Source organism: Pleurodeles waltl, chromosome 5 (genome assembly GCF_031143425.1).
Source record: "Pleurodeles waltl isolate 20211129_DDA chromosome 5, aPleWal1.hap1.20221129, whole genome shotgun sequence".
Classification (NCBI taxonomy): Eukaryota; Metazoa; Chordata; class Amphibia; order Caudata; family Salamandridae; genus Pleurodeles; species Pleurodeles waltl.
In genome coordinates this window covers 107291124-107318100 of record NC_090444.1, presented here as the reverse complement: position 1 = coordinate 107318100, position 26977 = coordinate 107291124, and the positions used below count along the sequence as shown (strand labels likewise).

At 44.8% G+C, this 26977-nt stretch overlaps 1 protein-coding gene across 1 annotated transcript in view; it reads left to right on the top strand.

The window, feature by feature from the left end:
• SCARA5 (scavenger receptor class A member 5) overlaps positions 1–26977 on the top strand; it is a 1183581-nt gene that overhangs the window by 23468 nt on the left and 1133136 nt on the right. The window lies entirely within an intron of this gene.

The following is a 26977-nucleotide window of genomic DNA, read 5'->3' as shown; positions in this document are numbered from 1 at the left end:
TTACTTTACCCCCCGAAAAGACTTAGGGGAAGATTTAAGAGCCCCTTGCACCACTTTAGTGCCACCTTAGGGTAATTTGTTTTACGCTAAGGAGGCCTTTACCCTGCACCAGATTTACAAAGTGGCGTAATGCATGCTTTGCTCCACTTTGTAACTCCTTGCTCCACATTATGCCTGCGCCAGGCATAATGTATGCAAGGAGGGCGTTCCCCACTTTAAAAAAATTCTCTGCGCCATTTTTTCTGTAATTTTTAATGCCTGCTCAGAGCAGGCCTTAAAATGACGCTTTCATTTAAATCACTGGGCCTCCTTTCACTTTTCTACTCTAGCGTCGAAATTTATGATACTAGTGTAGCAAAGTGCCACAAAAGCATCAAACATTTTGACGCTATTGTTCTAACTACTGCCATGGTGCACCGTATCTTTAATATGGCGCACACATGGTGGCATTAGTGGGGCACAGGGGCGATGCAAGAAAAGTGGCACTGCATTGGATGCAGCGCCACTTTTCTTAAATTCAGCCCTTAGAGTTTTATAGTTAGTGTCTCAGAAAATTGTGGCTTCGTTGTTAACCCCTGTTTGCACGGGTCTCACTATTATGAATGGGTCAAATCTTTGTAATCACTCTGAGTTTTCCACAACTCATTAGCAGATCAAACCTAGTGATATATACTGGGGGAAAGGGCTTAAAAATACAGAGGCATATGAATTTTTTTGCAAAAAGTTTCAGTTACAGCATGTTATCTCTTTTTTTCTAATTGCGGAACAGACAATTTGCTGTTCTTCATCTCATCCATTAAGCAATCCCCAGGGTTACATGATTTTATTGAATATGATATATAATGCACAAATAATTAAGGACTCGTAATCAAGTTCTTAATGTCATCTACCTGATGACTCTCTAACCTTTATACAGCAAGAGATGCAGCATATTACTTATCAACTTATTCTCACTGGTTCTATCATCTTTCTTGGAGATTTTAACTCACGCTGGGCCCACCCTGGTGACCGACTGCCAAAATTGTTTTCTTTGTTCCTCTCTATCAATAATCTTATTAAACACTGCTGCAAATTGACTTACACCAAAAACTCTATCCAATTGCGGCTCACGGCGCACTGAAGGGGTGGGGCGACTCACGGGGAAGAAGGGGGAATAAACATTAAATACATTTTTTTTCCAAAAACACTTACCTGGATCGTCCCCACCACCGCTGCCGACACCACTGTGCCACTCCTCTGCTGCAGGCACAGGCTCCCAGCCTGCCCTTTGGCCAATCCTAATGCTGCTCAGAGCAGCGTCAGGATTGGCTGGGAGCGCCCAGCCAGGGTACTCCCAGGCAGACAGGGAGCCCGTGCCTGCTCTCACCAGCCTGGCAACACAGTGCCGGGCTAAAGAGTGCCCTGTGCGCATGTGTGTCTCGCCAGCCCGAGATGGTCGGCCAAACATACATGCGCACTGAGGGGAAGCGTGCCACTTTACAAGAAAATGATAATAAACACAGTTTATTATCTTTTTCATGTAAAGGTTTTGCAGCTGCTGCTGCTGGCAGGGGCAACGCCCCTCCACCCTAGCGGAAGAGCCGCCGCTGGCTCTATCCTGGAATTAGTCATCACTATGGTTGACCACCTCACTTCTGAAGACCCAGTTCCTACTGGTTGGCCTGACAATTTTCTTTCCCATTGGTGTTCAAGTTCTGGAAAACCTTCATAAACACTAAAGGAAGAAACATGCTTCAATAATGCTAAAAACATCAATATGGTCTCTTTCGCCTTGAGAGCTTCAACAATGCATCCACACATCTGCCCCATCCCAGATATAAAGTTATCTGCACTGTTATGTGCAATTAATGTTTGACCGAACTTCTTGACAAGACCACTAACCTCAGAAGTAAGCAAAAAACACCAAAATGATCTGCCCATTGGTTCTCAGCAGAAAGTTTTAATGAGGTTATTTGTGACGTTATCAGTGGTGTCATGGAGAATGTCACTTAACATGTCATGAGTGATATAATATGGGAGGTCATAAGCAGTGCAAGTTACGGCTAGTTTACTGAAACATAATGGCCACATTTTTGTGTTTTTTAACTACAAACCAACTGTGGTGGTTTCAGTGATTTTATAAAGATACTTTATGGTGTTATGAGCTAATAAGTTTACTTTAAACTTTGTTTTTTAGTTCATCATATTCCATGTGAAGTGTTCTTTACATTTCAATATAACTTCAGTTCTGACCACTGCCTTGCACTCATATTAGCTGTGGCCGGCAGAGAATAGCTACAGTCTCTTCAGAAAAACTTTGTTAACAAGTTAACCATCACAGTACATGGTTTGTAGACATCTGAAGCAGGGGCTGGCTGCATATCATGTTCTTATGGTATACCCCTCCAACCTAAATGTATCAGGGACTGTGTATGCTGAAGTATTATTGTCAAACCTACTCCACAAACAGTCAATCTGCAGTGTGTACTTCCTTCAACTGCACACAGTTGGGGTGGAATGCAGGCCTCAAAGGCCAGGCCATAGCACTGTCAACAGGAGGTGTTTGGCTGCTCAAAGCAGAGGGTGGGGTGCAGGTTGGGAACCCTGGCACATCCCTCCAACATATCCTTTTGTGGCATCTAAAATCCACAGTGGACTGCCTTTAGTTTTGTGTAGTGGTGTTGAGGGCGGTGGCAGGGGGGGGCAAAGGTATCAAAGTTATACACTGCACTGGTGAGAAGAAGGGCTTGGATTCTCTGTAGCCAGGCCCCTTGAGCCCTTGAAGTCTGCATCCAATGATAGAGAACTTACCCCCCCTGTAAATAGACCCCTTGAGCTCTGTGAAGTCTGCGCCCAGTGGAGGTGTACCATACAGGCCAGACTAGCACCTCCATAGTTGGGCACCTGGAGCGCAGGAAGCCTGCACCCAGTGTTGGTATACTGGACCTCTGGAGTTCATGAGGCGTGTGCCTGATGGTAGTGACTGGTGTAATACTATCCCTTCTGCTGCTGGACCCTTGAGTCTGTACTTGGTGTTGATGTACCTGGTAAGGAGCCTCCTCTTCAGCGATGCCCCTTAAACATATGAAGCCTACACCCAGTGGTGGGCATACTAGCCGCTCCTCAGCTGGGCCCCTTGAGCCTGTGAAGCCTGCACCTGGTGGTGGTGTACTGACGGGGCACTACTATCACCTCAGCAGCTGGGTCTCTTGAATCCAAGAAGCTGGAGGGACTGTCCCAGCCACGCGGTATTAACCCCTCCACACTTGGGCCCTTCATGACCATGAAACCTTTGACCAGTGGTGGTGTACTAGATGAGCGATACTAGCCCCTCTACAGCTGAGCCCCTTATGCCCATGTAGCCTATGTCCGGTGGTGGTGTACTGGGCAGGCAGAACTAGCATACAAGTCCCTCCGCAGCCAGGCCCACTCAATCTGTGAAGTTTGCACCTACTAGTGGAGTACTGACTGTGTAGTACTAACCCCTTCCTAGCCAGTCTGCTGAAGCCATTGAAGCTTGCACACAGTGGTGATGTAATGGCTCAGCGATACTAGCCCCTCCGCAGCCAGGCCTCCTAGGCCCAAAATGCTTGCACCCAGTGGCGGTGTACCAGCCGAGTGGTAGTAAAACTTCCACAGCCAACCCTACTGCACTATGCCTATGCAATGGTGTATGTCTGCAGGGTATGATCTAAAAATTCACACTGGAGGGCCTCACTAAAGCCAAGAATCCAGATACTGGATCAGTGGATCTCGCAAGAATATATATATTTTTTAAATTTTCCTCACATGGTCCTGGGGGGTCAAGGTATGCTCACGCTGTCCCCTTATGTGCGCTTTCGTTTTTCTTCTCAGGTTGCAGGGATTGTGTCCTAGAATCCAGTATTGGCTGTCACAATATTTTCTTTAGGTGTTGCAGCAGTCAATGAGATCTTTTCAGATCAACTGATTCTGATCAGGATCTGCAGATCAGAAACTGCCCGGTACGAGAAAAAGCTCCCTTGGCCTACAGGCTTTGTTTATTTTTTGAATTTTTGAATTCAGGGATACTTGTAGCTCTACAACAGTAAGTTTATCTCTAACTTTCAATAATATTTAATTCCTTCAAGCCCAATGCTAATTTCTCAAAAACTAAACTGCTGAACAGATTTACCAAATCAAAAAATCTAATTCCATGAATAAAGTTCTAACTTTCTGCAAAGTTTGGTGTTATGCTGTTCAGCTGTTTTTTTATGTATTTGAGAGCAAAACATCCTATAGGAGTCAAAATAAGAAATCAAATTTTGGTTCCCCCGCTCCCCTTTTCTTATTTGCCCCTGCTTGACACATCAGATCTTCACAAAACTTTCCAAGAAGACACCAAAGTGGGTGAACTCCTTTTTTTGGAAAGTTATGTGCAGATTTGTCAAATGGTGACAACATAAAAAATGCCTCTCCTAGGGAAACTCTGTCCTAACTGTAAGAAACAATGGCACTGTTGCCACTTTAAATCTTTTAAATCTCGGCCTTTGTATCATAAATGTGCAATGCCAGCTGCAGCCACCTGAAATATCTCTTCAAATATTCAGTTGGAAATGTGTAGGAAAGGTGCATGCATTTTGTTATGTGAAAGAAGTCTTACATAGATCCAAACTACTGGCATTCCCATATTTCTGATACTTTTCTGCTCTCCCTAAGACTATGCTGTAGAATAATCAATCTTTCTCCACCAAAGAGGTGACAATAAATCTACTGCTTTCTTCTCAACTTTAACAGTGAATGAATGTTTGTGAAAACAACATGCAGAAAACTTTATAGGCAACAGAAAGTATAAGAATTTCAAGACGTTGGCGAGTGACACTTGCAGCATGGCTGTGGGCATAAGTGATATGTCACAGTAGACATTTCTATAGGGATATATGGAAGAATGTGGGGGATTCTTCTTTGCCCAGCAGCTCTATATGCAGCTCTATGTGTAATATCCAGCGCGTGATTACACAAGGAAGATGGGCAGTGTAAGAGGGTTCATGAATGTAAAGAGACATGTGAGGTGCGCAGATTCAGAGTGTTGATGATGTTGTAGGGTGCTCCATTTTTAGGTGATATATATACATATATATATCACATCACTGCAAAAGGCCTGAGTTCAGAGGCTTGTTGTGCGGCTGTCTGAGACGGGTCCGGATGCCCCATATACACATACATTGAAATCCTCACCAGTAACAGGATTACTCAGACACGCTCGGATGCTTCACCAAAACGATTTATTGATGAGTAAGTCTTCACTGAGTGAACACTTACTGAATAAATTGTTTTGGTGAAGCATCTGAGGGTGTCTGAGTAATCCTGTTACTGGTGAGGATTTTGATTTAAAAAAAATATATATATATGATTATATATATATATATATATATATATATATATATATATATATATATATATATATATATATATATATAAATATATATTTACAGTCACTTAAAAAACCAAAGGTTACACAGACGTTATAGTTAGGCTCACATTTTAAACGTACAAAACCATAGAAATTCATCAGTTATAGTTAGAGTTACCTCAAGTAACTATAACTTGTGCCCTAAGGTAACTATAACTCACGCCCCCTCCATCCACAGTTTTTTCGTCAAAAATGTTACTGGAAATATTACACTGATATTATCAATGATATTATCAAAGATGTCATGAGTGCACTAATTTGTGGGGTAATTAGCAGTGCCTTAAAGCCAAGGCTTTAACCATGAGCGGTGGTGGTTGGCCACAGGGCCTGCTGAGGCCAAACCCCTATAAGCACCCAACCTTGTACCATACACGGCCTTCGCCCGTGCGCAGCGGAAGTTGCCCGCAGGACCTGGCCTGCAGCAAACCACCCCTAACCACCAATCCCCATGCTGTGCACAGCCCTTTGGCCGTGCGCGGCAGAGGTTGTCGGCAGCCTCTCTGGGTGTCAGAATAGGTGTGAGAGGATGTATCTGGAGGTGAGAGTGGCTGTGAGAGTATCTGTCTAGGTGAGAGAGTGCGTACATCATTGTTTAGTGGGTGCGTCAGTGTGTGCATGAGTCTGTGAGTTGGTGCATGAGGCTGTCAGTGGGTCTGTGTGTGTGAGAGTCTGAGTGGGTCTGTGAGTGGGTGCGCAACGGTCTGAGTGGGTCTGTGAGTGGGTGCGTAAGGGTCTGACTGGGGCTGTGAGTTGGTGCATGAGGCTCTAAGTGGGTCTGTGAGTGGGTGTGTGAGGGTCTGAGTGGGTCTGTGAGTGGGTCCGTAAGTTTCTGAGTGGGTGTGTGAGTGGGAGAAATTGACTGAAAGAGAGAGAGAGAGAGAAAGAGAAAGAAAGTGAGAGGGAGAGAGATAGAGAGTTTTTTTAGGTTTTTGATGTATGATATACTTAAAATGATATATTTCTGTACAATTAAAAAAAATTGTATCTCATTTGTAAAAATTTAAAAAAAGGACAATGAGGGAAGCGAGTCTGGCTGGACTAGAACCCTGAGTGCTCAGTGTGAAGGTCTGCGACCTTCACATTGAGCTATTGCTTGCTTTTTTTTTAAGCCATGTATGGGCTATCTGGGACTGCGATGGAGCCCTCAAGGGCTCCCCCACGGTCCCTTCATATTTACTTATTTATATATTTTTTTTACTTTTTCAAAATGTCCTTTACAGGCTATCTGGCACCACGGGGTAGGTTGTATGACAGAACCACGCATGGTTTAACAACGCGGTCGGAACAACGACCACGTCTTAACCAAACATGCCTTTACCACGCATGCCTTTACAAAGAATTTCATTGTAAAAGTATGCATAGTAAAGATATATTTGGTAACAACATGTGTGGTTGTGCGATACAACCCCCTGCAACCCCCTCGCCTCTGCCCTAAACCCTAAAACCTACCCTGTCATAAAAACTACCCCACCCTGTCCTAAAAACTACCCTGAAACCCCCACCCCCGCCATAAACCATAAAACTACCCTGCCCTGTCCTAAAAAACTAACCCCAAACCCCTGCCGCCACCCTAAAGGCTACCATACCCTGTCCTTAAAAACTACCCCAACCCTCCACACCTGCCCTAAACCCCATCTCAAAAACTACCCCTCAAAACTACCCGACCTCACCCTGAAACCTAAAACCTACCCGACACTGTCCTAAAAACTACACACTCTAAACACTGAAAGCTACCCTGCCCTGTCCTAAAACTTACCCCGCCCTGTCCTGAAAATTACCCCACCCCCACCCCTAAACTTATCCTGTCCTAAAAACTACCCACCCTGTCCTAAAAACGACCCGACCCCCCCAACACCCACCCTAAATCCTACCCTGCCCTGCCCTAAAAACTACCCCGCCCCCTCCCTTCTCCCTAAAAGCTAACCTGCCCTGTCCTGAAACCTAGCCTGCCCTGTCCTAAAAACGACCTGACCCCCCGCTCTAAACCCTAAAACCTACCCTGTCCTAAAAACTACCTCACCATGTCCTAAAAACTATCCCAACTCCCAACTCCCACCTCGCCCTAAACCCTAAAACCTACTGTTGGAAATGGCCTTTTTTGCAGGGTTATCCCCAAACTTTTTGCCTTCTTCCTCCTATTTTTTCAGGTCTGTTTTTGCTTGTTTATCGTCTCTTCACACTTTACCACTGCTAATCAGTGCTAAAGTGCAACTGCTACCTATAGAAATTGTACTGTTGATTGATTTATCCATGGTTGGCATATTTAATTTACTAGTAAGTCCCTAGTAAAGTGCACTAGAGGTGCCCAGGGCCTGTAAATCAAATGCTACTAGTGGGCCTGCAATACTGGTTGTGCCACGCACATAAGTAGCTCTGTAATCATGTCTCAGACCTGCCACTGCAGTGTCTGTGTGTGCAGTTTTGACTGTAACTTCGACTTGGCAAGTGTACCCACTTGCCAGGCTTAAACCTTCCCTTTTCTTACATGTAAGGCGCCCCTAAGGTAGGCCCTAGGTAGCCCCAAGGGCAGGGTGCAGTGTATGGGTTAAGGTAGGACATATAGTAATGTGTTTTATATGTCCTGACAGTGAAATATTGCTAAATTAGTTTTTTACTGTTGCAAGGCCTTTCCCTCTCATAGGTTAACATGGGGGCTACCTTTAAATCTGGTTAAAATGTAGATTCTCTTTAGGAGAGGATGGACATATGGAGTTTGGGGTCTCTGAGCTCACAATTTAAAAATACATCTTTTAGTAAAGTTGATTTTAAGATTGTGCATTTGAAAATGCCACTTTTAGAAAGTAGGCATTTTCTTGCTTAATCCATTCTGTGATTCTGCCTGTTTGTGGATTCCGTGTCTGGGTCAGTTTGGCAGTTGGGCTGTTCACACCTCTCCTCTAGACAGTGACACAAAGGGGGCTGGGGTGTAGCCTGCATATCTTGATTAGCCACCTGTGCTGGAGGGGAGGGGAGGAGTGATCACTCACACCTGAAAGGACTGTGCCTGCCCTCACACGATGCCATCTCTGACTCCCTAGTGAGTGTCTGGGGCCTGGCCTGGACAAGGAAGGATCTTGCAAACACTTGAGACTTTGCTTTGAAGTTTGCAAACTTCAAAGGCAGAACCTGGTATAAGAAGCAGACCCAAAACCCCAGACTTTTAAAATCTTTCTGGAATACAGAGGAACCTCTGCCCAGGAGAAGAGCTGAAGGAGGAGTACTGTCCCTTTGCTGTGTTGCTTTGCTGGACTGGCATGCAGTTTCTGCTTCTGCCTCAAAAGAGTGCAAAGGGTGAACTTTGCTGTGTGTCCTGCTTGAGAAAATTCTCCAAGGGCTTGGAGTAGAGCTTGCCTCCTGTTGGAAGTCTCAGGGACACCAAAGACTTCAGTTTCCTCGACCTGCAGAACTGGGAACTGTGTGTTTTAAGCTGTTCAAGAGGAGAAACCACTGCGACGCCGCCAACGACGCCGCTGGCCTGCACCGTGACCTGCCGACGTCACACGGACTCGCATTGCCCCGCTTCGCACCGCGACCCTGGTCTCCCCGACGCCGTCATCGGACGACTTCATGAGCCGCTGCTCGCACCGCGACCTGTGGGCCCCGCACTCCGGCATCGCCTGCTCACACCCCAGCACGGGCATCCCGGATGACGCCGCTCCTGCTGACACCGGCGCCGCTGCCTGCAACGTGGCTTGTGGACACCGCTCGTGACGTACACGAAGCACCATCCCGCGCCGCAGCCCCGGTCCATCGACGCCAGCACCCTCGACTCCGGTGTCGTCACCATGCATCCTGCCTGCACCGTGGACTGTGGACATCGCTTGTGAGGGTCACGAAGCACCATCCAGTCCTGCACCGCTGGTTTGGGCCTACCGACGACAGGGCTTCAGCAACGACAACGCCGCTGCCTGCACCGTGACCTGTAGACACCACACATCCACCGCCCCTCTTCACACCGCAGCCCTGGTCTCACCAACGCCGCTAGACGCTGTCACCGAGCCGCTGCCTGCACCGTGACCTGTGGGCACTGCACGTCGCATTGTCCCACTTCGCCCCGCAGCCCCGACGCCATCCACGGCGGCGCACCTGACTTCATCAGCCTGGAGTTCGATCTGCAACGCGTGTGACCTCAAGGGCCCGACGACTCCTGCACCGATTCCGGACCCAACATCGCGACGTCAGTGACGCCACCCTCTGGAGGTCACCGCGAGGATCATGACGCCCTGCAAATCCAAGGTACTGTTTGCGGGTCTTCCCGACACCGTAGCTGGCCCGCAACGCCACGGCCGGCCTGAACTGTTGCTTTTGTTGATCACGACGCCGTGATAGCCCCAGGTGGAGCTATCGACTTCAAGGAACTGTAGTTTCTAAAACTGGTGTGGTGTCCTTTTGTAGTGTTTTCACTTATTACTGTGTGTTATGTGCACATGCTTTACACATTGCTTCTGAGATAAGCCTGACTGCTCGTGCCAAGCTACCAAGGGGGTAAGCAGGGGTTATCTGAGCGGGTATCTCCCTTATCCTGACTAGAGTGAGAGTCCCTTCTTGGACAGGGTGCAAACCAACTGCCAACTAGAGATGGTTCTAACACCTACCATGTCCTAAAAACTCCCTCACCCTGTCCTAAAAACTACCCTGACGCCCTATCCCAACCCTGAACCCTAAAACCTACCCGCCCTGTCCTAAATACTTGCTCGACCCCCACCCCGCCCTAAACACTAAAACCTAAACCACCCTGTCCCAAAAACTTCCCCACCCCATCCTAAACCCTAAATCCTACCCTGCCCTGTTCTAAAAACGACCCCACCCCTGCCATAAACCCTAAAAGCTACCATGCCCTTTCCTAAAACCTACCCCACCCTATCTCAAACACTACCCAACCCCCACCTGACCACCTACCCTGTCCTAAAAACTCCCCCACCCTAACCTAAAAACTACCCCGACTTCCTACCCCGCCCTGAACCCTAAAACGTACCCTGTCCTAAAAACTACCCCGACCCCCGCCATAAACCCTAAAACCTACCCTGTCCTAAAAACTCCCCCAGTCTTTCCTAAAAACGACCCAACTCTCTGCCCCGCCCTAAACCTACCCTGCCCTGTCCTAAAAACTACCCCACCCTAAACTCTAAAACCTACCAAGTCCTAAAAACACGCCCACCCTGCCCTAAAAACTACCCTGACCCCCCCACCCCTGCCCTAAACCCTAAAACCTACCCCGCCCTGTCCTTTTTACAACTCCCCTGACCCCACCCTAAACCCTAAAACCTACATTGTCCTAAAAACTACCCCACCCTGTCTTAAAAACTACCCCGACCCTCTGCCCTAAACCATAAAACCTACCCTGCCCTGTCCTAAAAACTATCCGACCCTCTGGCCTAAACCCTAAAACCTACCCTGCCCTGTCCCAAAAACTACCCTCACCCCGCCCCACTCTAAACCCTAAAACCTACCCCACCATGTCCTAAAAACTATCCCTCCCTGTCCTAAAAAATACCCCGGCTGAACCCTAAAACCTACCCCACCCTGTCCTAAAAACTACAGGACCCCTGCCCTGAACCGTAAACCCTACCCCACCCTGTCCTAAAAACTACCCGACTCCCCCACCCACCCTGAACTCTAAAACCTAGCCTACCCTGTCCTTAAAAATCCCCCCATCTGCCCCAGCCCCACTTACCCAGCCGTTGCGTTCCTTTTCCGGCTGTTCCTCCTGTTTGCCTGAACAACGCAAATGCATGGTGCCTTAACCACGCATTTGTGTAATTCAGGCACATGCGTGGTCCAGGTCAAGCGTGGTAACACTTGCATGCTTACGGCCTGCAAGGCTCTGGCCTCGTTGTAAAGGTCGTTTCCCAGCGGGGTAAGCCGCTTACCCCGCTGTGCCACTGCTTCAGCAAACATGGAGCTGCTTGTAACAGCAGCTTTCTGTTTGCTGAAGCATTTCATCTCTGTTCCCTGCATGGGTGCATGCAAGATGAAAGCTTCATGTTTTGACAGCAGGACCTGTTTGACAGGTCCCGCTGTCAAAAACTGAAGCTGCAGTCAAGCCACAGCAAACAGCTATGTTCGGCGATGGGCACCCCAGGACATAGCAGAAGTGAGACCTGAGTGGTGGTACCCAGAGCCATCAGTGGCTCCACAAGGTGGGCAACGCGGCCCCCCTCCAATGTGTTATAGGCCCCAGAGAGGTGATGATCCCTGGGCCTTAGAGGTCCCAAAGGGACCCCCTTTCTTTTCTTAACTATTTGCCCCGGGGAGGTGGTGATCCCCAGGGCAGAGGGAGGGGCCGGGAGGACCCTACCACATTATTAATTATCCAGCAATTGCCCCCCGGAACTTGTCCCACCCAGGGGCTTTATAATAATGAAGCGCAAGAGCCCTCACTTTGTGTTTTTATTTTTTATATGACAGCGGATCTGCAGATCCACTGCGGCTCCGGCTGTAAAATAAAATAAATGCTTTTTAGCCCTGGGTGGAGGGGGTGTCCCTTTGGGACCCCCACCACCAGAGCTAAGGGGTCAGGGTGTTCGTACCCTAGCCCTTTTTCTTTTCTTTTTACCTTTTTACTGTGACTCGGCTGATGTCAAGTTCCAACATGGCTGACAACACTTCAACAGCTTCCTTGTTGAAGTGTTGTCAGCCAATCACATCTCAGCATGAGATCAGTAGGGGTCACTAATCCTTTGTGTCATTAAATATACAGATTTGTTTTCCCCTTAACTTCTCAAATACTACTGAATGAATTTACACTAAATCAAAAAAAGGTCGCTTTCTGGAGCAGGACCTACTTTTCTGCCAAATTTTGAGTCATTCTGTCCAGTAGTTTCGGCACTATCACTCTTCAAAATCCCTATTGAAAATTGAATGGGAAAACATGTCTTGGGACCCCTCTTTTTTCTCAACCCCCCCAGATGGATCACCCCAAAACATTCCAGACAACAGCTGACGTGACTGGCAAATGTTTTGGGAAAGTTTCATGAAGATTCATCAAGCGATGCCAAAGATATAGAGAATTTACTTGTGCAAAACCATAGAAATTCAGCAGTTATAGTTACAGTTCTTTCAAGTAACTATGACTTGCGCCCCTGCCATGCACAGTTTTCTTATCAATAATTTTATTGCAAATGTTGCAGTGATAATATCAAAGATGCCATAGAAGATGTAATCAATGATATTACATGTGGAGTAATTAGCTGTGCATGGTGAGGGCGCAAATTATAGTTACCTTAGGGCGTGAGCTATAGTTACTTGAAAGAACTCTATAACTGCTGAATTTCAATGGTTTTGTATGAGTAAATGCAGTATCTAACTATAACGTTCCTGTAACCTTTGTTTATTTTCAGTGAATTTCTATGTTTTTTTTTAACATAAAGTAATTTTAATGATTATAGGATGGAATAACCGCCTTCGGTCTTGCACGGAGGGGGTTGGACCCAAGGCCTGGCCTGCAGCCAGGCATTGCAACCAAGCCCTTATAACCATTTAACCCCTGCGCCATGCACAGCCTTTGGCCATACGTTGCGCAGGTTGTTCATAGGGCCTGTCTCTCTCAGTGGATCTGTGAGTGGGTGTGTGAGTTTATGAGCAGGTCTGAGTGGGCGCATGAGTGTCTAAGTGGGTGTGTGTGTGGCCGCATTAGTCTCTGAGTGCATGTATGAGTGAATGAATTAGTGTATGAATGAGTCTGTAGCTATCAAATATTTTCACATTTGTGAATATTTTGCCAAAAAATCATGAAAATTCAGAATTTCCATGAATATCGCACATGGTGGCAAAATTATTTTAAACCCATAATTTGCCCCTAAAACACACCTATATCACACCCCTGTGGTCAGGGTACCTTCACCCTGAGCCCTAATGCCACTTTCATTTAGGATTTCCAGCCCTGGCGACTGTATCCTGTGAAATAAAATGGCAGCTGCAACTTTCTAGTCAGGTCGCGGTCAGCCAATTACTGTGATTCTTTTCACATGCACATTCGTGAAAATTCACAAATTTCCGTTAAATAGGTATATAAATTTGGATTTCCCTAAATTTCTCAAAAACTACTGAATGGATTTACACCAAATAAGCAAAAGCACAATATGCGTACCAAAAGCTAGCTTTCTGCCAAAATTGGTGTAATTCCATCCGGTGGTTCAGGCTGTAGTTGTATTCAAAGGTCCTATGGGAATTAACATGGGAAATGCAACTTTTGTGCACCCCCTTTTTCTTGGCCCCTGCTTGAAGGATCACCCCGAAACCTTCAGTGCACAAAAAGAATCACTGACACACTTTTTTGGGGAAAATTTTGTGAAGATTCGTCAAACGGCTCCAAAGATATAGGCAAGTCAAAAACATTTTTCCTATGGAAACTTGGTCCTAACTATAACTAGCTAGCGTCGACCGCAACTAGGTAATGTGTAATAGGTAAGATATATATTACCTAGTAGTGCTCACCAATAGACTAAAACTACTTAGTGGACATATATATATATATATATATATATATATATATATATATATATATTACCTAGTGGCGGTCACCACTAGACTAAAACTACCTAGTGGCGACTGCCAATGTGTAATATATATATATATAGATATACATATATATATATATATATATATATATATATATATATATATATATATATATATATATATATACATATATATAGATATATATATATCTATATATATATATATATAGATTACTAGGTAGTTATAGTTACGACCTAGTTTCTCTAGAAAAAGCATTTTTTGTTTCGCTAATAACTTTGGCTTTGACTTTTCAATGCTTTGCAACACTTTGCATAGCTTATCGTTGCGCAAGGGCAAATACTTGAGAAATCCGGTCCTCAATTTGTCACCTGAACAATGTAGAAAATGACATCCCTAGTTTTATAATAAGTTCATTGATTCCTTTTACGAAACCCTCTCAGGACAACTGAATCCAATACAAGCTGACCAAACCTTTACTGAAAGACAGTGCCGGGTTGAGCGCTGGTGGCGCCCAGTGCCACAAACTTTGGGGCGCCCCCAGTGACAGTGCCAGATTACCAAATAGGCAAAGTAGGCACTGGCCTAAGGGTCCCACTCCTTTTAGGGGTCCCAAGACAACGGACCAAAATAATATTGATTTGATCTTGAAAGAAAATTACAATCAACCTTTCTTAAATAGTTTCCAAAAGATAGAAAAAATTAATCAACTCGAAACGAAAACTTTACATTAAAGACTCTTTAGAGAAAATACTGTATTAATGTAATGTACCCATTAACAACTTAAAGTAGATACACCTTAGACATCAGATTCAGATAACAGTTTGTCTCTTAAAAGCTCAGCTTCTGTCAGCTGTCAGTTTGTAAAACATCAGTGCAAACTATGTACGTGTAATGACAAACGTTTTAGGGAGATAATTTGCAAAGTGGGTTCCGAAATTTCAACTTCGTAGGAGCCTCAACAAGGTTTAATCCGGCACTGCCGAATGACCTCCTTTTCCACCAGTGTCCTCACGACTACCCTCCAACAGTGCTCCTCACCTCTCCATAGCTCCTCTCTCAGATACATTTTATTTTTTATAGCGCTACTCATATTTCACTCACTCCTGTGATCTGCATGGTTCACGATCTTTGCCGCAGGCACATTAACCCCTTGCGCTACTTTCGGATAAGTCAAAACTGCCACTTGACAAAATTCTGAGTTCTCTCCAGGAGGATCATTAATCACCAGAGTGATCTTGACATTTTTATTGTTACCTGAAGACTGCTGAACACAAGGAGCTCTGCGGTGCTTTACTTCAACCCCCACCACCCCCCCCCCCCCCACTCACCACTGCCCTAAAGCCCGCTCAGCTAAAGTGCATATAGCTATATATGTACTTGAATGTAACATCTATAGCGCCCACCTCACCCTCCGCCAGTCTGCTGCCACCTGGAATCCCTTGTGAAGAAATGGATGCAAAGAAATCTGTGAATTCCCTATGTTTCTTCGACCGGAGAAAGAGGGTCTCACTCTCGGTAATGAAAAGTTAAAATAAAAGGAGGAAAACAAAGGCACGTTTTTGGCATTCCTGCACCGCCCCCCCCCCCCCCCTTCCCCACGCCTCATCCCCTCCCACACAGACACACACATGCACGTCTGCGATCTCACGTGATTATGAATGACTTGGCCGGCCTCTGAGGTGTTACGCAGCGTGTGGAAACACTTGTCGAAACCGAACCCTTTCTTGGCACTTTACGGCGTGTGAATGCGGTTTTTTATCAGCTGCAGCGCAATGGCTGTACAAAGGAGCGGTGATGGATGGCATCTGGAGTAATTCACCAATAAAAGAAGGGTTCGCGGTTCCCAGGCTTGATTGGAAAATAAGACATCAAAGAGAGACTTACTAGGGGCGCGCAGAGTAATAACTCGTGCAAGTGCCGCCCTGGCGAGATAGTCTCCAGATGGGAGGGCCATTGCTCTGTACGCTGAGGAGTATTTTCATTAAACCCCGATGTTATAGGCGGTGTGATGGGGAATAAAGTGCTTTGTGACATGTAGTATTTCTGTGTCCATTCCCACTCCAAGGCTCTGATCATGGGATGCTCGCCAAAACAACTGCATATTGTTCCCCAGACGTTGAGTGACACCATGGGGCGCTTTCGTATGTGTCCAAGCGGATTCAACTTCTGTGTCGCTCGGTACCACCCTCAACCACAGATGCTCTAGCGGCACTAATGCTGCAAGCTTTACTCTAGTAGCACTTATGCTGCAAGCTTTACTCTAGTAGCACTCATGCTGCAAGCTTTACTCCAGTGGCACTTATGCTGCAAGCTTTACTCTAGCGGCACTAATGCTGCAAGCTTTACTCTAGTGGCACTTATGCTGCAAGCTTTACTCTAGCGGCACTAATGCTGCAAGCTTTACTCTAGTAGCACTTATGCTGCAAGCTTTACTCTAGCGGCACTAATGCTGCAAGCTTTACTCTAGTAGCACTTATGCTGCAAGCTGTACTCTAGAGGCACTTGTGCTACAAGCTTTACTTCAAAGGCGCTTATGCTGCATGCTTTACTCTAGTGGCGCTTATGCTGCACGCTTTACTCTTGTGGCACTTATGCTGCAAGGTTTACTCTTGTGGCACTTATGCTGCAAGGTTTACTCCAGTGGCACTCATGGTGCAAGCTTTACTCTTGTGGCACTTATACTGCAAGCTTTACTCCAGTGGCACGTCTGCTGCATGCTTTATTTCCTAGGCACTTATGCTGCAAGCTTTACTCTTGTGGTACTTATGCTGCAAGCTTTACTCTAGTGGCAGTTATGCTGCAAGCTTTACTCTTGTGGCACTTATGCTGCACGCTTTACTCTAGTGGCACTAATGCTGCAAGCTGTACTCTAGAGGCACTAATGCTGCAAGCTGTACTCTAGTAGCACTCATGCTGCAAGCTTTACTCTAGTGGCACTTATGCTGCAAGCTGTACTCTAGAGGCACTTGTGCTGCAAGCTTTACTTCCAAGGCGCTTATGCTGCAAGCTTTACTCTAGTGGCACTAATGCTGCAAGCTTTACTTCCAAGGCGCTTATGCTGCACGCTTTACTCTAGTGGCGCTTATGCTGCAAGCCTCTAGTGGCACTTATGCTGCAAGGTTTACTCCAGTGGCACTTATGGTGCAAGCTTTACTCTTGTGGCACTTATACTGCAAGCTTTACTCTAGTGGCACGTCTGCTGCATGCTTTATTTCCGAGGCACTTATGCTGCAAGCTTTACTCTTGTGGTACTTATGCTGCAAGCTTTACTCTAGTGGCAGTTATGCTGCAAGCTTTACTCTTGTGGCACTTATGCTGCACGCTTTACTCTAGTGGCGCTCATGCTGCAAGCCTCTTGTGACACTTATGCAGTAAGCTTTACTCTAGTGGCACTTATGCTTCAAGCTTTATCCTTGTGGCACCTATGCAGCAAGCTTTACTCTAGTGGCGCTTGTGCTGCAAGCTTTACTCTAGTGGCAGTTATGCTGCAAGCTTTACTCTTGTGGCACTTATGCTACAAGCTTTACTCTAGTGGTGCTTATGCTGGAAGCCTCTTGTGGCACTTATGCAGCAAGCTTTACTCTAGTGGCACCTATGCTGCAAGCTTTATCCTTGTGGCACCTATGCAGCAAGCTTTACTCTAGTGGCACTTATGCTACAACCTTTACTCTAATGGCGTTTATGTTGCAAGCTTCACTCTCATGGCACTTATGCTGCAAGGTTTGCCATAGTGGCACTTATGCTGCAGGCTTTACTCTTATGGCACTTATGCTGCAAGCTTCACTTTCATGGCACGTATGCTGCAAACTTCACTTTCATGGCACGTATGCTGCAAACTTCACTTTCATGGCACTTATGCTGCAAGCTTTACTATAGTGGCACATATGCTGCAACCTTTACTCTTGTGGCACTTATGCTGCAAGCTTTACTCTAGAGGCACTTATGCTGCAAGAGTCACTATAGTGGCACTTATGCTGCAAGCCTTACTCTATCTGATCATATTTTGGTCAGATTCACGTGAGATTCGTCCATCCACCTGGATCATAATCAGGGTCTGAAAGTGTCCTAGCCCAAAATTAAACTATGCTGTCAAAATAGACAAAATTCCCGAATTTTAAACTATGCAAAAGTTGTCAAAAATTTGCAGTACACCACTTCATGTAAGTATGGCCTGCGGGATACTTTTTGGTACAGAAATGTCTTGCTGAGAGATATTTCCTCTTCAGCAAGTCTCTAGTCCTTTTTTTATTAAATGCATGACTTCGCATGAACAAACTAATATTGAAATATCTGATAAAGTGAGGCAGCTCTGATATAAAGTGATCTAAATTAGACCACATTATTACTTTAAAAGCTCATAAATAGAGATAGAAAACACTGGTTCAATCCGGTCTTTAGGATTCAAAAATATGCCAGGAGAGGCTTCTGTCCTAGAAATTGCTTTATTAGTTGTTGCATAAAATTGAAGGCAGCTCAGCCAGTGCTTATATTGGGTAATGGAACTTCCTCAGGACTGCAAAAAATCCATATACATTCATGATTACATGCATATTCCAAAAAATGCAAAATGTGAAAATATATATACATATATATAGATATATACATATATCTATATATATACAGTATGTGTGTGTGTGTATGTATTACCCCATGTCAGTCGTTACTGGGTAGTTATACTTAGTGCTGGGTTTACATAACAAATTGATTTGTTGGTTTGCTAATAACTTTGGTGCCATTGGTTGTATCTTCACAAAACCCGATAAATAAACAGGTTCATCCACCTCAGCTCCTTCTTGTCCGAGAAAAAGGGGAAGATCCCAAAACACAGGTTTCCCATGCAGTTTTCCATAGGAAAATTATCACAACTACAGCCAAAACAACTGAGCGGAATTACACCAAATTTGGCAGCAACCTAGATCTTGATCCAGAGAGTGTCCTTTTTGTGATTGGTGTAAATCCTTTCAGTAGTTTTTGAGAAATTTAAGGTTCACAATGTATGTATATTCCAGCGAATTTAATTTCACTTTAACAGCATCATTTCATGTAATGTCACGTAATTTCGGTCATTTTGTAAAACAGTTAAACAATTTTGCTCAGCTCAACTGAAATAGAGGATCATGACAAAACACTAGGGAAGGTTCTATATTCTTAGAGGTCCAGATCATTTGCCACACTACCTCAAGAATTTGTAACAAGCATTGGCAAAGCCTTTAAGTATCCCTTTGGGACTTTATTGCGTTGCCAATGCCTTTTGGAGATGCTGTACAGCATCGGCACAATCCATGATGATGGGCAATAAGGACAAAGTTAACAAAAATAAATCAAAAGATGCAATAACGCAGCCAGCCACATCATTTTGCAGCCACATGCATGTATCAGCATACCTACAAGTGTACCAAATGAAACAAGCACGTAAATAAATAAAAAAGATATGAAATTGATTGAAGTAGCACAAAAGCACTTTGTGGTGGAGGAGCTGGAAGCAATTTGCTTGTTTGCGCTCGAAAAACATAACTAAAATAAAATATTGACAGAAAGGACTGATCGGGAGGGGTTGTATAGAGGTAGTAGGGGTAGGAAGTAAAGTGGAGTTGAAAAGCATCAAATGAGGGCAAACCAACATGGCGGGCGGTAGGGGGTAAGAGAAATTAGGAAAAAGTAGCACAGGAGAGTTTGACAAGGGGAAGAACCACACAAAACAGAGCATGCAGAACAGTGGGGAAACAGCAGCAAGGCTGTTGGGTATTTGGGTGGGGAGGCAGAAGAACAAGAGGGAGAGAGCTGAAAAACACATTCACTCTCGTGTAGTGCTAAGCCAAAAAAGAAAATAGTAGTTACTGAAAAGTGAGCACTTCAGGGCAGATGTCAGACAATCAAATACATGGTAAATAGGCTATGCTCCAGGGGAGGGACAACACCTAAGAAAGACAATCTGAGAAATGATATGCCATTGAACAATAAGCAAGTAAATGAGAATGGCCATGCAGCCAACCAATCAGTGGTAAGCGGTAATAGAATTTTACAATAAAACAACAATGTGCATATTCACAGTGCTTTTAGTCGCAGGATATAATGCAGGCCAAATTTCCTGATTGTGTGCAAATCAAACACAGACAGAAAGTTCACATGATTCTTCCAGTTAAGTGTGCTGCTAGAAGAAACTTTTGTCAATGTGAAATATTCAGAGATAGCAATAGATACACACTGCTTTTCGCCATCTCTGCTCAACAGCTGCAAACAAACTTCAAATAACGTCACCCTGAGCACTCGGTTCAATAGTGTATTTTATGTTTGTGTAGCTGGGAGCAGCTCTCTGTCACTAATGTAAACATTGCACCTTTTTAATACAGTCTGTGCTGAATGATGAAAGAAGCTGCGGAGCAACATTTGAGATGGAATAGGGCTAAGTGTTAAGCACCAAACAATTGTGGTGAGCAGAGGAGCTCTGCGGGGGATGGGCAAAGGGCTAGTGGAGAAGCACGTAAGAGAGGGAGCAAGCAGCCACTAGATAGAGCAAGACGGATCAAGCACAAATCAAGGGAGGTATTTTGTGGGTGTGGAGAGAAACGCAAGTGAGAAAATGCCTTGGAAACACATGCAACCTGATGGAGTGCTTAACAGAAAAGAAAAAAGTAGTTCCCTAAACGTGAGCATTGGAAGGATATAAGTTATCAATGCAAGAGGATGGAAAGAGGATATGACCATGGGAGTGTCGTCCACAAGATGGGCAAGGAAAGCCATCAAATAAGAAGCAAAGAAGTGAGAGTGATAAAGCCAACTAATTGTAAACCATGGGTAGGCTCTAGGCCCCTAAAAGCCCATAATCAATCTTATGGAACCAAACAGCTTGTGCTGTCTGGAAGGCTCGACTGAAATATGGTCCATTAGAGCTAAATCAACAAGGGAAGCGTGAATTTGGAATATTACAGATGAATGTATGTCTAAAATGTGTGCACAATTGTGAATGAAAAAAGTCAGATATTAAAATAGGTTGATAATCAGCCATACCTGCATACACATGTGCATCAGACTACAGAAGTAATGCTGCTACAAATAACATTATGGTCATAGATTAGCATACCACCACATATGTCATTTAGGCAGAATGTTACTTCTACACCGAATAACATTTTGAGAGGGAGAAATAGGAAAAGAGCACCACCTGACCATAATCACACACTCCAGGCAGAAATTCGAAGCAAATAAAGGTAACCAAAAACCTAGGGCCCTACCATCTTATTCTTGTGCTGTGCATCATTGTGGAGCCAGCAAGCTACAGCAGTCAACAGGCTGTAGACCATATCACCCAAGAAGAAGAGCAACTTAACTCTGGAAGTTGTAGAACTTTTGGTCAACTTTGTAGTTGACCACTATTGAGAACTGCCTCCACACACATTTAATCAAGTGGAGAAGTAGGTAATGCGGAAGGACCTCTCTGATAAGCTGAATGCATGTGGGTAAAGGTACGCACTATGGGGAAAATGAAAATGAAACATCAAGACCATAGATTGCATGTAAAGGACAAGTCTGCCAGGTTATATTTGAAAGCTGTAGTAAATGGCACGAGACCAGAAGCACTGCTATGACTCAGTCCTATCAGCAATGTCTTACCAACGCCGCTCATCCCCACTACCAACTCTATGCCCTTCCAGTTCAAGAGACCACCATACTAGGGGCAGGCAAGGTGCACAAAGTAACACTATAAAGGCGAACATTCTAGGAATTGTGTTTGCTTCTGATTCTTTTGCGGCCCAGATTAAACAGATCTCTTCAACCTGCTTCATGAAGCTTACATCAATCAGGAATTTGCTTCATCTGCTCCCGGAAGGTATTAAAAACTGTTTTCCATGCTCTGGTAACATCTCGTCCGGATTATAACAACAGCCTCTATCTGGGTCTTCCTGCTTTCCTGATTTATAGACTCCAAATCATACAAAATGCGTCTACTAGGCTAATACGGCGGGTCCAGTTTCGCCAAAACATTCCACCTCATTTGAAGCAGCTCCAGTGCCTCCCCGTGGCAAAAAGGATTCGATTTAAGGCCCTCACTTTAGCTTTTAGAGCACTGGAGGACAAAGGGCCCCGTTATCTGAGAAACAGACTTGGCAGGTACCATTAGGTGAGATCCCTGAGATCTAACCACCTTTGACTTGTGTGTATCGCCAGGTTTATTAAAGTCCATCATGGTGGTAGGTCTTTTTTGGTACTAACAGCTAAGCTCTGGAATTCTTTGCCATTCAAACTTCAAATGGCGGAGTCTGAACACTTCTTTAGGAGGGAATTAAAAACCTATTTCTTTGACCAAAAGTAGTCAGGTTAAAACTGGCTCAGTGGCGGCCAGCAGCTTAAGGAGTGAGGGGGGCGGGCGGAAAGCACACACACACACACACACACTCATTCTTTCACACACAGGCACCCACACACATCCATTAACAACACTCATAACATTCAAACATGCACGCACGCACCTAACGTTCATTTTAAAAGTTCACACACACTCATTCTTTCACACACATGCACGCACATCAATTAATAACACTCATAACATTCAAACATGCACGCACGCACCAAACATTCATTTTAAAACATCACACACACACTCATTTTTTCACACACACACGCACGCACTTCCATTAGCACTCATAACATTCAAACATGCACGCATGCACCAAACATTCATTTTAAAAGATCACACACACTCATTCTCTCACACACACACACACGCATGCACATCCATTAACAACACTCATAACATTCAAACATGCACGCACGCACCAAACATTCATTTTAAAACATCACACACACACTCATTTTTTCACACACACATGCACGCACTTCCATTAACACTCATAACATTCAAACATGCACGCATGCACCAAACATTCATTTTAAAAGATCACACACACTCATTCTCTCACACACACGCATGCACATCCATTAACAACACTCATAACATTCAAACATGCACGTACCAAACATTCATTTAAAAACGTCACACACACACAAACACACACACACACACACACTTACCTTCAGCCTCGAGGTCCCAGGAGGGTTGGGACTGATGCCTTTTCTCATTGTCTGACCTTTGGTCAGCCAATGAGGGAAGGCAGCAGTTCCAGCCTCGTCACAGAATGGGATGGGGTCAGTGAGACTGCTGACCCCACCCCACTCTGTGACGAAGTGTCACTGATTGACACTCGCCCTGGGCGCTTCAGGGCTTAAACCTGAAGTGCCCAGGTCGAAGTCAAAGGGTGACGCTTTCCTCGTCACCCAGGAGAGGGCCTCAAGGCACCTTTGCTGAGCCGAGGAGGTCACGCCCATAGGAGCTGTGACCTCCTCAGTCCAGCAAAGTTCAGCTCAGGCAGCCAGGAGTCTGCGCAAATCGCGCATGTCTGCTCCTGGCTGTCTGAGCTGAAAATGAAGAGTGTCTGTCAGGCTGACCTTTGTTCAGCCTGACAGACACTCTTAATGAGGGGCAAAAGGTGGGGGGGCGTGGCCCCTCCGCCCTAAAGGATGGGCCGCACCTGGACTGGCTGTGCTTCTCAGTCTCTGCTTTTGAGCGCTGGGACACTTCAGTCAAAGCAACTGTGTACTTTACAAATGCTATTGATTGATTGATTGACTATATCCAAAGGCCTGCCAATCTCACCAAAGCCATACAAAGCATGTATGCCACTCTCACACTCAGAAAACATAACACATACTTCACAAAACACACACTCAAACAATTGTTGAAAAATACCTGTTACAGAGGTCCACAACCATCTCCTTCACTCTTCTGAGATATCCTGTCTAAGGGCCCAGCAGCAGTCACCATGATTTGGTGTGTTAGGGACACAATGTGGATTGCCTCAACAGCCCATCCAATGCACTAATAATAATAAATGATCATTTCAACAAGATATTCTTTTTAAAAACTACTAGATCTCAGCAACAGCTGAAGTCTGCTATGTATCCTTAACATTGAAACACTATGTGAAACACCATAAAAGACTATCCTCCTATTCAATCATATCTAGTATGCTTCTGACCCCATTGCACAACCTGTGTTGACAGTCTTATATCCCTCAGACACCACCTCTACTCCTCCTGGCCTCAATGCAGTGCCAAGCAGACAACCAATCAGACTGAATGATGTTAGAAACCTGTAAGTGTCCTTTGATATGCACTTTAATACATCTAGTACAGAATCATCCTCGTATACATCTCAATGTTCCTTGTCAACTTACCAACTAACACAGTGGTTGTCTCACATACTTAAGTTGCCATTATACTTTCATATCATGTCTACCTTATTCTCATACAACAGACACTTGCCATATCCACCACTGGTGTCACCAACCCCTACTCATTCATTGAAATAAATTATGTGTTTCAAGATGTCAAAAAATGTGTAACTCTCGCAATTGCTATCCAGCGTAGGGCTGATGAAAGTTCCTATATATTTTATCTTAAAAAACAAGCATTTTGCAGATGTACAGTCACTGACTGTGGATATCTCATGGACATACTATCTGACTGTTCTGTATCTGTCATTGTTGCATGTGCACTATCCATGTCACACTTTACCAATTAGGTGAGTATGACTTCACTCATATCACCACTGTACCACACATCCATGAACCAACCACGTCCTCTCTCTCATGCAATGCACCTGGGAAACAACAACCATGGGATGGTAAGTTTAAGTATGAAAGCCGATATATAGTCCCATTTGCAGATTGCAATCGCATGGCACAGACCATTACTGAGGATGAGGAGATACACAAGATGGCTCACCTAGCACTATGCCACTATGTTTTCAGGATGTCTTCTGGATTGCCAGTTTCCAGGTGCAATGCCATGGCTGCTTGAACCAGCTATGCAGGACACACCTACTTACAGCATCTATTCCACAGGTATCCCATGTGAATCACCTAACATATTCTCTAACCTAAGCAAAATGCCGACTGTCTCTTGAGCATCACATGGATGGGAATCCCCAGATGAGCAAGGGGCCTCTCCCATCTTACAGCTGCCAGAGCACATCCTAGTCAAGTCAGACCTCCACTTTCTATCCTGCAAGGTGTCCAAATGAGATGGCCTTATGGGGTTAGCTTGAGGAAGGCCGGTTTCATTAGAAGGGGATCTGTTTGCATAGTAGGACCCCCGGCAATGTGAGGTTTCTAATTTTGAAGTTGCATCAGCAAGACCTATAATTGGAGAATCACACTGGGTGCCTTAACAAGTTAGAGAAGATCATTCTGGCTTTGGGTGAAATGCCAGTAGTCACTTCTACAGGAATGTCATGTGCTGGTCCACCTGTTGGGCAACAACTACCATCAGAGTCTCTGAACTCCACCCATTCACCTGATATATTTCCATAAAATTCCAAGATCCCAATGCCAACCTAAGTCGGGCTTTGAATTGCCTGGAACACAGACTATTTCCTTATGTTCATGGATTGTGACCCTAATTCCATTCAACACATGCCACCAAACGCTTACAATCACTTCCCTAAAACACACACAGACACACACTTACACACACACCCACACCCACACACTCTGCATTCCTTTTCGAAAGTGCACATTTCCCTGTCATATAAATATGCAAATGCACCTACCCACACTCCCAGTTATATTAAAAATGTATTGTACAAATCTATACCATGCCTCATCTCTTGTGCAGTAAAGTGACTACATGGAACTATGTGCAGTATGAGTGATAATGTTTGTTAAATTAATCAGCTTAGGCAAAACACAACCAAGAAAACACTGTGACATCAACATCAACACACATCCTCACACCTAAAGAAATATCAAATATGTTAAAAATAATATATACAAACAATAGCGAGAGATAGGTGATGGGAACATAGAACACGTGATATAGAGTGATAGGGCTCAAGGATTTCTATGAATATATAAATCCATAAAGAACATAAGTACTGCTTGAGTCCAGGTAGGGATCAGCAGATTTGAGGGAAAGGGTAAAGGTTCCAAAAATATATCCAAATGAAAGAAATGAACCTTACAAAATGAAGTTGCAAATGTAATATGTCAGTTCATAGTGGAATCTCCCACACAAAACCTATGGATTATATCAAATATACCTAAAATTAAAACATAAAGCTACTATCCCAACTCAGATATGCTGCTTTGGTGACTGTCCTGGGATGGGGGGGAGCAATATGTTTTGGCCATCCTGATCTGCATCCAACAGGACTATTAACGGTAACTTCTCCTTGGGTGTGGGCACATTGAAAGGTGGTTCAGAACCTGACATTTTCTGAGGGTGACTATAGCAAGAGTTATGAGGGGGCTGGGGCAATAACATGGAGTAGTATAGGAGGAGAGGAGACAGGTCATCTCCACATGGTGGGCAGTCTTTGCAATATACAGGACCCAAACCCTCTTCTATTGCTACAAACCTCTTCACAAAGGCACTGCAGGTTGGCATTCTGACCACCCACCATCTGCCTCTAAAGCTTGTGGGCTTACTACTAGTAGACCGTGTGCTAGGATGGAAGTGGGGGAACACGAGAGGGCTCGTAGGGTCAGTGGAAAGGTGTAGCCTCAGTTCCTGTTGGACAGTTGGGCAGGCACTGATCATGGAAGGGACATAAACACAAGAGGTTAACTCAGACTGTGATGTTCTGGTAGCGTGATCCCTGGATGTCATCTGAAGGAGGACACCTCTCTTCCCTGTGACATCAGCACAATGAATATGAGTCTTGAAATGGGCACTGAACATCTTGCAGAGAAGGAGGATTCTTTCTTCTCATTATATTCCTCCTCCTCATCTTCTTCCTCCTCCTTTGTGGTGGTGGGTTCCCAACCTGAAGTACTGCCTTCTGTCTCGAGCTCTGGTCTTGTTTGCTTTCCTTTGTGAGGGCAACTGTGGAGAATGTGTCAGATTGCAAGAGAAAGGGCTATCTGTCTAGTTCTGATGTTATCAACTGTTCCCTACAAAACACCTATGTCAGAATTGCATGATTGTGTAATGGCTATGCCACCATATGATGTCAGATACATTACAAAACAGATATGATATAGCTAGTGACTTGGTATACCATGCTTTTGCTCATCTGCCTCCATCTGA